Source organism: Felis catus, chromosome C2 (genome assembly GCF_018350175.1).
Source record: "Felis catus isolate Fca126 chromosome C2, F.catus_Fca126_mat1.0, whole genome shotgun sequence".
Lineage (NCBI taxonomy): Eukaryota > Metazoa > Chordata > Mammalia > Carnivora > Felidae > Felis > Felis catus.
In genome coordinates, this window is record NC_058376.1 from 155455144 (window position 1) to 155468269 (window position 13126).

The 13126-nt window shown below is 42.4% G+C and overlaps 1 long non-coding RNA gene across 2 annotated transcripts in view; it reads right to left on the reverse strand.

Moving 5' to 3' along the window:
• The window catches only part of LOC109491606, an 87627-nt gene that overhangs the window by 33900 nt on the left and 40601 nt on the right, over nucleotides 1–13126 (reverse strand). The window contains exons 2-3 of one of the 2 annotated variants that reach the window (XR_002745521.2): nucleotides 9349–9398; nucleotides 4712–8105 (exon numbers count right to left, since the gene is read on the reverse strand). This is a non-coding gene — a long non-coding RNA (uncharacterized LOC109491606). Of the gene's footprint in view, nucleotides 1–4711; nucleotides 8106–9348; nucleotides 9399–13126 lie in introns of those variants that run through there. The other variant, XR_002745520.2, reaches the window with a different exon arrangement.

Below are 13126 nucleotides of genomic sequence, written 5' to 3' on the forward strand. Positions count from 1 at the left end.
ACTAGACTGAGGCCACCTTCAGCACAGGGGACATTTTCTCTAGCACCTAGGAGAGTATCTGGTACAGAGAACTGGATCAATAAATATTTGGATAAAAGATGAATAAATGAGACAGTTGAAGAGTTATATAATTCCTTCTTCATGTTAAAAAAATCTTACTATAATGAAATACCTTTCTGTTGTTGTGCATACATATTTTGTATACAGTGACTGTGCTCTTTCTGGTTGTTTTAATATGCATGTCCATTCAGCACCATGGACAAAGTTCTATCCCCAATTGAGGAGGGTGGAATAGGGTGAGCATACTATGTGTGAGTAATAGGAATTAGAGCTTGGTAATCAGTCAAGAAACTAAAATGCAGATACTATGAGAGCCTAATGCTGCACAAGCCTCTGCACAAAGTAGGCACCTGATAAATGCTAATTGACGACTGTAGGATAATGAGAGAAATTCCATTGTCTCCGATCTAAATTATACATTAAGACTGTCCTGACTCTTTGGGACTGATAATAAATGGATTAGAAAAAAACACGTGGGAGCATAAATTCTCAAAGTGCAGGGATTTTCTTCTTTAAATCTTTCTCTAATTCTTTTTTTTTTTTCTTCCAAGTTTTCTTTCCTTTTTAGTGACAACAATCTCAACTCCACAGGGTCTGTTGGAGGGCTAATCAGAAAATATGCTCTGTACAATTTATCAACAACATATGAATGCTCCAAGCACTGAGCTAGAACCAGGGGTGTGTGGTTTGGGAAAGGACGCGAGACAGTCCCTGACCTTGAGACACTCCCGGTTTATAGGATAGACAGCAAACCAACATAATAAAAACTGTATTAGTTTTCTAGGACTTCCATAAAAACTACCACAAAATGGATGGTTTAAAACCTACAGAAACCTGACCTTTCAGGATTCTAGAGCCAGAAGTCCAAAACCAAAGTGTCATCAGGGCTGTATTCCCTATAGAGGCTCTAAGAGAGAATCCGTGCCATGCTTCTTCTAGGTTATGCTGGTTGCTAGCTTTCTGGGTTTGTGGCCACATTACTCCAATTTCTGCCTCCGTGTTCCCATTGCCTTCTCCTTTATGTCTGACCTCTCTTCTGTGTGTTTCTTATAAGTACACTTGTCATTGGATTTAGGGCACACCTGAATCACCCAGGATGGTCTCCTTATTTCAAGATTCTTAAGTACATTTGTGAAGACCCTTTTTCAAATAAGATAACATCCACAGGTTCCATGGATTAAGATGTAAACATATTTTTTGGTGGGTGTGAGGGGCCACATTCAAGCTACTATGATAACTATGTGAAATGTGATTGTCTTCATTTGTAGAGGAGAAACTGAGGTTCCAAAAGGTTAGATAACCGGTCCCATATCACTGAGGTGGGAAATGGCAGAATTGGGACTCATACCTGGGTCTGACTCAAAGGCATCTTCTCTCTTTATCTCTACTATGACTCAGTCATGATATCATAATATAGTATCACACAGGGTCCTAAATGATCATGAGATATAACTCAGGTCCAGTAAAGCAAAATTGTGGAAAGCTTTGCTTCTTTAAGAATGGTCTTGAAAGATCAGTGAGTAGTAGCATATTACTTATAAGAAAAAGATGATACATACATAAATAAGAATCAAATACTCCATAATATGAAGACTGCCATAATGATGGTGAAATGCTTTTGGCAAAGTGTTATAAGATTGAATCATTTTGAAAGAAGACAGACCATTACCACTTGGAGGCAGGAAAGGAGGGAGCTGAAAAGACCTCATGGATGGGTGCTAGTTAAGTGGGAACTGAAAAGAAGGATGGGCTTTGGATGTACCAAGAAGGAGAAGACATCGTAGGCACTGAGAATGTTAAAATAAACATAGAAAACAGAAGCCATGGGACCTCCTGGGAATCTAGACAAATACAATTTTGCTACAGCGCAGGGTACTTGAGAATCCTTGAGAGAGAGGTACTGCTGGGGGACTTGGTAGAGACACTTAATAAAGCATCTTGACGCTATACTTAGAAATATAGACTGGACTCTAAACAGTGGGAGTCACTGAAGACTTTTCAAGACACATAGTAAAAGAAGCTGATGCAAAATGGAAGTAGAGAAATAGCATTGCCTCTGGTTCTTCAAGTGTCCCCTTTTGTGCTTTCACTATGCGTTACGCCTTGTGCTTTTATTTTGGGGAAGGATGTGGTAAAAGACTGTCTCTGAGGCACATTTTAATCCTAGGAGTTCAAAATGCTACAATCTCAGCCGTTTTCTCCCTAGCAGGAAAATAATTTAATCGCTTCTGGTTCCAGAGCAGCCCCTTTAAGCTATGAAATGGGTGGTCTGTTTCCATTAGCCATCTCTCGGCCAGCAGACCTTTTATGTGTAGACACTGCCGAGGTCTAACAGGGCTGGAATGTCTAATGAAATTGGACATAGCGTTTCATCATAATGTCTCCAAAAGTAGGGGATATGGCCTTCGAACTCACTAAAAAGAATCTGGAGGTGGGTCAAACAAAGTGAATAGGGGACCAGGAGATCATACACTAGAAGAGCAAATCCACTCCCCTACCATTACTCCCTCTCCAGCACTGGATGTAGTCACATGGCAGGGAGGAAGTGACCGTTCACCTCTGATGGCACCATTGACTGGTGCACCAGCAGCTCATAACGTCAAAGTCAAGGAGGAACTGAAAAGAATCTAAACAAAGACCCTTTCCAGAACACATTTCCATTGTCCCATGAGTCCATCCACCTGCTCCTGCCATCACTTTTTCCCACATAGATGTTACAAGTAAGAGAAAACTGATCAGCTGCTGCTTCGACATAAATTAACATCTGGTAACAGAAATCAGGGAACGGTCTCAGATAAATCTTAGGAGGCTTTACAATAAAAGGAAATATTAATTATGCCTTACATTTGTAGAGCATGTTATAAAGCACTTTCACATGCATAATTCCATTTGATCTTTATGCAATTCATGAAACAATACATAACACATGCTTAGAACTGTGCCTGGAACATAGCAGGTGTTCAATAAATATCATTCTCCTCCTCATTTTGTACTGAGCTATTTCTGCTGTCACCTTTTCAGCCTGCCTCTGGGCTGTCACTTCCCATTACTCCCTGCGGTGAAAACTAGGGCAATATTATTTTCTTCCACTCCCGCTAACAAACAAAATCCCACCAAATCCCTTTAAAATGAACCTGCAGAAGTGCAGACTGACAGTTTTTGTAAATCATTTTAATGGGAAAAAATTATTTCTCTGCTCCACATAAACACAGCCTGGGTCTGTTAAAACAAACGCAGGCAGTCTATTTCAGCTGCCCAACGACCAAACTGCATCACGACATATTAGGTCCAGATAATTGCCACATGATAAGTTGTGCAAATGATCAGAAATATTAATACAATCATGCTGTCATGGCTTTTGGTCTATGCCATGCGGGTGGGAGGCTGGCCCTTTCAGACTAAGTCATGGGAAACCTGTGATAAACATAATAATTCATCTGTGGCTGGAGTTCTGCCAGGTCTGAGATATTTCTCTCCCTTGCATCTCACTGAATCTTTCCTACACACACACACACAGACACACACACACACACACAATCTACATACAGTAACTTACAGATTAGCTCTACTGTAAGAAACCAGTTTAAAAACCGTTGTTTCCCCTTTTCTATTGTTGTCTGCCACGGTTAATGGATCCAGCCCCTTTTCTTGTCTATCAACATTGGGCTCATCCTTCAATGTCACTTCCAAATCCCCTGCAGTCAGAACTAACCACTTGCCCTTCTGGGCTCACACAGCTGGATGCAGGAATGACTAATTAGCCCTTAATTTTTTCTACCACGTACAATGCTTGGTTATTTATTTGCCAGTCTTCTCTACAAGCATGAAGGCAAGGCACCTTCTTGATCTTTGTAGCCTCCCCTGAGCCTAGTGTGGGACCTGGAGCTTGGTAGGTGTTTAGCGAATGTTTGCAGAATTTAAATGAAAGGTAAAAAGTATAGAGCAAACAGAATCACTTTTTAAAACAATCTGCAGACCCCGTGTTGTTATAGACCACCTGGCTCAGAAGCACAGAAGTCTCACATGGAGATGCTGTTTCTTGCCTGACAGTGTTTGTTCAACAGGCCCTCGGGTAAAGGAATCTTTCTCAATGCTTTACTGATGATTAGGGCATGCATTACACTGGCCCCAAGACATTATGATCCCCTTCTAAGTTATAAATAGAGAAGATTTGATCGAACTCAGCATGAGAGTCGGAGTGATCAATCTCTATAAGCAAGGAGTCCTGGGACTCTCCACTGATATGTATCCATCAGGCCTGCCAATCAGAAAGCATTACTGGGACGCACTTATGTGATCCGAGATCACATGACCAATACAGCCAGGAAGAATCAGAGCCCACCTCCAACGGTGCATTGGCTACATCCATTAACTCTTGATACTCTAAAGGCCTTATTTAAATCCCCAAATCTAGGGGCGCCTGGGTGGCTCAGTCGGTTAAGCGTCCGACTTCAGCTCAGGTCACGATCTCACAGTTCGTGAGTTCGAGCCCCGCGTCGGGCTCTGGGCTGATGGCTCAGAGCCTGGAGCCTGCTTCCGATTCTGTGTCTCCCTCTCTCTCTGCCCCTCCCCCATTCATGCTCTGTCTCTCTCTGTCCCAAAAATAAATAAACGTTAAAAAAAATAAATAAATCTCCAAATCCACACTTTGGCAAGTTGTGGGAGCTTGTGCAAGTTAGTGAAATAACCAGGCTTCGGTTTCCTTATCTTTAAAATGGGATGATAAGATTTTCCTCATGTAAAACGATGTTCACTGCCTTCTGTCCTGTATTAATATCACCTACTCTGGGTCCAAATACAGACACATGAATTCCATCTACCCACCTACTCTGCTAGGTGTCTGGTAGTCTTCTTAAGGATTATGAACCTACTATTATAGCGTAATAAAGAGACATTTTCATAGAGTAGCCAAACACTGTGGTGTATGAAGCCAAGAGGCACAGACAGGGCATCAATACAACTTAGGGTATAAATGGATGATTTATGTTGTAGATAGAATAAGCAATCCACTTGGATGATATACAGGACTAAGTCAGGACTCTGAGTCATGGGCTGGGAGGTACCCTCACGGGGTATAACCTCCTTGGACAGGTGAATCTCATCAGCTAAGGGCACTCTTCTGGAGAAGGGGAACAGCTATAAGTTATTACCAGCCAACATGGCAGCCAGATACGGCTGTACTGAGCCAGTAAAGGGGAGCTGGGCAGAACACTGACCACATAGATAAACTGTACCAGGCTGAGAAGTATTTTAATGCGTACTGGTACCCCTCATGATAATCTTGACCCCCAAGTAGCCTGTCCCGGGATCTGAAAGCCTCCGATTCTTACCTCAGACAACATTTGAGCCTGACTACACATGAATTATTCAACACAAAAGACACTAATAGTGCTGCCTCTCTATTCCTTTGGCACTCATTCTTCAGTTCAAAACTTTTGCACCCTAAAGCAAGTACCTGTTCCTCTCTGCCCGGGGGCTTTCTTTTCGCCCACAGGTACCAGGCAGGCTAGAAGTACCAGGGGTTAGTACCCCTGGAAACAGCCCTCAGGGAACAGATGGAGTCTAGAGAATACTGTTTCCTTACCCCCCAGAGATGCCCTCTGCACCATTCTCCCGAGCTTTCCAGCAAGGCTGAGCCCCAGTTGCCTGCGTGGCAACTGAGCACAAATCATGCACGCTTTGAGCTGTCTTCCCTCTTATGCCTCGCCTTTGGGTGCTTCTTTTGATCACCTCTCAAGCAAGCTACTTGCTATTGAATCCTAAACTCAGAGTCGTCTGGGAGAACCCAACATAAGTCCATATTTAACCACTAAGACTCAAAATTACATTCCCAGCATAGCCTAATTCTTATGAAATTTGTATTGTTTTAACAAGATGCATGATTATTCTGTTATGACATTCTTTGATTAAATACACATACCATTTTCCCACAGGGCTGGAAAATAGAGTTAACTATATTTGCATACGCACACACACACACACACACACACACACACACACAGCTCATTTTGAATGTTATACAAATGGAACAAGGCTTTCGAAGTATATGGCTATCTGAGGTCACCCTAGGAGCCCCTGACTGACAGCCACCATACCCTTGTCTTGATCCCAGCATCAAAATTCTCTCCCTGATGAGTGGCATCTGGCAACCCATCTTCCTCCTCCTCTTCCCCTCCTCCTCTCTTCTTTCCCTTTCTCTTTTCCAAGTGCATGATCATTACAAAATACCATTTTGAATTCCCATTCCTGCTACACTAGTAAATCTGAATTGTAAAGTAAAATAAGTCCTGTAAAATCAAATAGACCTATTATTTCCTGTACTGCTCCATGCGCTGAGAGAGTGACAAATGGGGGACCAAAACATCAGGGCAGTTGGCATTAATTAATACTAAATTTACTGAATTAAACAATGAATTTTAAAGAAATAATTCTAAGATGTCATTTCAATTAAGGCACTGCAACAGGGATAATGGATGTGGGTGGTGTCCAGGAAAGTCAATCATGGCACTGTTACCGGAAGAAACCATTAACTCTAAAGAAGCAAGGGAATACAAAAGAAAGAAAAGAAATTCATGCTTCCCAAGGCATCTGGGAGAAACTGCAGAGCTGCTAGGCTGTTAAATCTCTCTACCTTCTCGATCAAGGAAGATGTATCTCAATTAAGGTCAATAATCTAGAACAGGTCACCTTAGCAGTTCCCCCATCTTACAATGGAAAAGCAGAAATAATACCTTCCCTGGATTTGAGCAGAAAGCAGAGCAGATTATTTAAAGCTAAAGATTCTTTTTTTTTTCCTTAAGGCTAAAGATTCTGACACAACTCATTTTCTCCCCTAAGTGATTTCTCTGTTGGGCCCAGAGAAATGAACTACAGCAACTTCACAATGTCTGGAAAACTGGAACGTAAGAGGGAGAGGAATAACAGCCACAGAATATAGAGCTAGAAGAATCCTTTTAATGGTCATCTAGTCCCAGCAAGAATGAGGATCCAGAAATCAGAGCCTTACCCAAGGCCACCTAGCCCAGACCTCAGACCTACATCCTGTCCTTGCCCCCTGTGCAGCAGCCTGGGTCTCTATTGGTGCTAAATATAAGGAAATATCCTGAAAAGACTCTTCAAGTAGGAAATACACATTAAGATTCTAAGGGAATACATTTTCTAATATGTCACCAAGAACTAGCATCTCCTGGTCCCAGTTTGCTCATTTATAACATGGATATAGTAACTCATAACTAAAAGTTAAACCCCCAAGAGCACCCTGTTCTCTTTCTGTGTATATATCATACTCTATTGTACCTATTTAATGTATGCCTGTCCCCTTGTATTGAACTTTGAACAGGTAGAGGTTCAACATTTCTGGAAAACAAAATGTGTGTGTAGGCTACAGGGTTGGCAAGCAGCAGGGTGGTGGAGTGGGATTGGGGAGTGAGTAACCAGGACTTGTCTTCCAATCTTTTTTCCTCCCTAGGTGAACACCTCCTGTGTCCTCTGATAGTGAACCATGCAGAGAGGGCAGAGGCAACACTACTGGTCTAACAGTGTTTCCCTAACCCTCAGCTGGCATCCATCGCAATATTCTCTCTATATAGTAGATAGATAGATAGATAGATAGATAGATGATAGGTAATTTGTGTGGGGTTATTTTGCTTCCATATCTTAAAGAATTTTTCTTAAAATGAACAGCTCTTCTGCCCCTGGACAGCCCTGGGGATTTCTGTTCATTTTCACAATCTGAAAAAATGACAATTTCATTTTTAATTATGAATATTCATGCACTCAACTGACACTGTGCATGTAATTATAATTCCCAAATTAGTTCAGAGGAAAACTGACATTTTGTCCAAATTCCTTTATTCTTTACTGAAACAGAATAAGGTGACATTTTGCTCTGAGTGGAAATGGGAATTTTTTCCTGGTCCTTGTCACCTGACAATTTCCCATTCCCAATACAATCCCATTTGCAGAGCTTCCTTTCAGTGTTACTAGAAGTATCCAAGTGATCAAGAGGCTGAGGACACTGCACAGTCCATAAGAGAGGAACTGACCTGGACAAGATTAAAAAGAAACAAACCTGAAGATGATAATATGGGTCAAATGCAATAGCTCATTTAGTCCTTGCCATCAACCTATTATCACCCCTTTCTCTAACGATGCAAAAAACTGAGAATCAGGAAAGTTGAATGGCTTGCCTAAGGTCACATGGCCGTTCAAAATAGTAGCATAAGAATGTAAGTGTTGCTATTTGGACTACAAATCCAGTTCTCTTTCCAATCACCACATGTTCTTATACATCCAAAAAGTTCATAGATTATAGTTCTGTTTGCAGAAGCTTCCCACCAGCCCGACTTCCCGGTGAGTGCTTCCTAATGGGCCAGCTGACATGTAACCACAGAATCACTCCTGCTTCAAAGATGATTGAAAGGAGTCACAAGGAAATTAAGTGACTTTTAAAATACTATACAAACGTGCCTAAAGTTATATATAGCCTTGTCCTTGAATATCGTCACATGAGAAAAATATATGCAATTCAAGTAGAGGAACAAAAAATGGGAGAAATTATGTGTAGGGCAACTGGAGGATCATCCAAGATGGGGTCTAGATCCCTTCCACAATCATAGGAGCTTAATTAGTTCTCTGGGCTGTATAATGGGTTATGCATTTAACAGCTCAAAACCCATTTATTATCCCACAGTTTCTGTAGGGTAGATGTCTGGGCACAGCTTGATTGAGTTCTCCACTTGGGGTCTCATAAGGCTGTACACAAGGGTTGGCTGGGGCTCATCTGAAGCTTAGGGTCTTCTTCCAAACTCACCTGAGTGTTGGCAAGATCCATTTTCCTGAGGTTGGACAACCCAAAGCCAGTAGGAGAATCCTTCTAACTTCAGGGAAGGCCTGAGCCCTCTTCGAAAGTGCTCACTTAATTAGGTCAGGCCCACCCAGATAATATCCCTTTGATTAACACAAAAGTCAAACTAATTAGGGACCTTGACTATATCTTTAAAATCTCATCACCTTTGCCATATGATGTAACGTGACCACGGGGCTGGCATCCACAATACTCATAGGTCCTGCTCACAATCTAAGGGAAGGGAGTATCCATGGAAGACACTAAGAGATGGGACTCTTGGGGGCCATCTTCAAACTCTGCCTACCACAGAAGCAATACCGCTTTCCAAATGGCAGTGCTCAGGTTCATGTTGGATATTCTACTAGTAATACATACATCACTGTGACAGTGTTCCTGGATTCTGTGTAGGTCTTTTAAATGGATGCCAGATCATTACTCACCTAGGTAAGCCAGGATGAGTTCCTACTGCATGCCTGGAACAGAACGGAGTCTAGAAGGGCCAAAACAAATAAAAGACTCAGTCCCTTCTCAGTAGATACTTGTAACATACTTTGAAGAGAGCTGGAAATTACTGTTTATCAAAATTAGCACCTAAAAAATTATACTTATAAAAATTGATAGGTCCCTTCCATACTCACAGGCTTAGTCACCAATGAAGAAAATGGGGATTCAAAAAGGAGGGGACCCAGAATAAATAAAGGGTCCATTTCAGGGTCTGTGAGACTATATCCAAGAGTTTTGGGTTCTATAAAGTTTTGGGATCCAGCTGTAGAAACAACTGGGGGAAAAAAAGACACTAGAATAAACATCCAAAGACTTAGAATGTGGCCCTAACTGGCACCATACCCCTGTGTGATCTGAATAGCTCTCTCCCCCTCCGCAGGTCACAGTGACCTCATCTATGGAATAAGAGTGACCTGCCCAAGTTGTGATGATATCTAAGGCTGCTCCACCTTAAAAAAGTGCTATGATTCTGTAGTCAGCATGGCAGGGCCTGGAGCCCTCAGTACCATGGAGATTCACTGAAGTGCCACATCTCACTTCTGAACTCATGTGCTCCTTCAAGCAGGCAGGGAATCAAGGGAAGGTGTTCTACTGGAGGAAAGCACCTTTTTCTTTGTAGTCAGGAACATTTTTGGCAAGCCAACATCTTTCCCCTTCTTGGAGTTTTTTATAGGTCTCTTGTGTGTTTCCTCATTCAAACAAAATATTAATAATTCATGAGCTCAAGTGGAGTTGATGGCACCTGCCACATGCTTCCTCTTTTCTTATATACTCTTATAAGTCCAGGGGCAAGTCACTTAACCTAAGCCTATTTCCTACTTAAGATAATGATGCCCACTCAGAGAGGAGGTGAGAGAACCAAGTAATGGGATGTACAATTCAATTACCCAGCACAGGGTGGGGGTGGGGGGCTGGCACATAGTAGGCACATCTGGCCTACCCTCAACTCCATCCCCCGAAGAAAGCAGATTTTGAAGGCAAAGCTTATGAAAGGCTAGAGGCTGTCTGCCTGCTAAGTGAGCTTACAGAGACTTCAGGTCTGGTAATCAAAATTAATAATGGTATTCAATCTAATTTTCCAAGCCAGAGGAGTGGAAGGCTGAGCTGTAATCAATCTTTAGAGGTCAATTCACAGGGGATTTACCAGGTAAAGGGCTTGGCGCCCCCTTGTGCAGAAAAATGCTATCTTAGTCCGTTGTCCACACATGCACTTTGAGCAAGATCCCCTGTGGTTCTTAAGACACTTGAAAATCCACCCACCCTCTCACCTGCCCCTAGGTAGCCAAGTCTTGGTTAATATCAATTCTGTCTTTTAAAAAATGTGAACTGTTTGATTAGTTTCTAAATAGGATACACTTGCCTTGCATAAAAAACAAAAATCAATGGCGTGTACCTTTAGTCTCCTTCCCGTTCCTGATTCCTTCCCCAGGGGTAATTCTGGTCAATCCTACCATAGATTGTGTGTGTGTGTGTGTGTGTGTGTGTGTGCACGTGTCTGTGTGTAGTACATGTACATGTATGTATTCTTCCTCAAATGATAACATACTACATGCACTGTACTTTGCTTTTTTTCTGCTCCTTCCTTTTTCACAGTATATGTTGATGATCCTTCCATACCTGTACACTTCAAGGTACCTCATTTTTTTTTTAGTGACTGCATGGTATTCCATTGTCTGAATGAACCACAGTTCAAACAAACTATTGCTACTTCTGTAATTAACAATCTTTTACTTACGTTGGCTTATATTATTGTGAATATATATTTTGGCTAAACTTCTAAGAGTGAAACTGTGCCCAGTGTTCTTCTAATGGCTTTACGTGTATTCACTCAACAATTATTTATTGAGAATCTAGGATGCAACAGGCCTTGTTCTAGGTACTAACGATACAGCAGTGAACACAATAGGTAAAATTTCACTTTATTCTTCTTTTGCTAACATTTATTTATTTATTTTGAGATGGAGAGTGTACGTGAGCGAGTGGGGAGAGGCAGAGAGAGGGGGAGCGAGAACACCAAGCAGGCTCTGCACTGACAGTGAGATCTCACAAACTGTGAGATCTAAGCCAAGATCAGGAGTTGGATGCTCAAACGACTGAACCACCCAGGCACCCCAATGGATAAAATTTTTCTCGTGGTACTTGTGCATTTTAGGTATGACAATTCATTAAATCTTCACAATAACTTTTTTGTATAGAAACTATTATTCTCCCCATTTTATAAAATTTGTTTAATGTTTTGTTTATTTTTGAGAGAGAGGGAGACAAAGTATGAGTGGGGGAGGGGCAGAGAGAGAGGGAGACACAGAATCCGAAGCAGGCCCCAGGTTCTGAGCTGTCAGCACAGAGCCTGACATGGGGCTTGAGCTCGTGAACCGCGAGACCGTGACCTGAGCCAAAATCAGACACTCAACCAAGCCATCAAGGCTCCCCTATTCTCCCCATTTTACAGAGAGGGAAACTGAGACACAGAAGATGATATAGCTCACAAATGGTGGAGCTGGGATTAAAACCAGGTAGTCTTGTTCCAGAATTCCAAGTTCATGCACTCTACTATGAGCTCCACGTCCACACCTGTGTTTAAATGCTCTATGTCTCGTGATTCTTACTCCATTTTGCAAGAAGGCCCTACTATTGTTTAGAAAAGATTTTCACCACAAAAGAACTTACATTGCCTCCAAATAACCTACCATTGGGTATATCATCTAAAGGCCTAGTCAGGTTTCCTTAGGCTTCCTGAGGTAGACCTCTGTGAGGTTCTAGTTCAAGTGACTTCCTGAGAGAGAAAGAGGATTGGGAGTAGCAAGTGGGGGCAGGGCAGAAGCCGTGTAAAGATGGACCCCAGATGAACTCCCAGGGAGCGTGGGAGCATATGGCATCACAGGAGGTCCCACCTCGTAGCAAGGGGGATGATCATTTTCATCCCTGTATTAGTCCATCATTGGCTGCAGGTTGTCTCCAGGGAGTGGGTGTAAACTCCCAGGCAATTCTAGGTGAGGGAAATCTCTAGACTAAGGGTGCAAGTGTGAGTGGTTAGCAGCTAGCTGTCACTGCTGCTAAGGAGGGTATGCACTGGCCCAGTAAAGGAAATCAAGGGCAAGGCACCAATGGTGTGCACTACAATGCATATAGCATGTCTCCGTCTGATTTTCCTGCACATATCTCAGAATCAATAAGTTCAAGACTGGACGTATCAGCACTCCCTGCTTCTGTTTTCGCTACCACATGAACAGCACTACCTTCCATGGAATTGCTCAATTCAGAAGCCCCCTGGTCTTTTGCCCTTCTATGTCCTTCCTCCCCTTCATCCTTTTCAGCGAACCAGTTTATAACAGAAACTCGCAGGTGCTTCCTTCTCCTAAGGAAGATGGATTCTGGCAACTAGACTCTCTTCCTCATCCCAACTCAACAGTTTCCCTGACTCCATTTTGCCTTCTGAAATCTACCCTCCACGCTGCCACCAGCACGGTCTTTCTAATACACAACTCTCATCTTGGTACACCTTGGCATATAAGAACTATTTTACCTTTGTCACATGTCTTCTCAGGCTGAGCTTCTACTGCCCTGGAGAAGTTGGCCTGGGCGTCTATGGGATTCTCAAAGCACTTGATACATACATGTATCACACATACATAGCATGTAGTAGCTAGTAGTCTCCAAAGATGCCCCCCACCTGCCCTGCCAGTCAATTATGCCCCTCAGTATCCATGCTCCTGC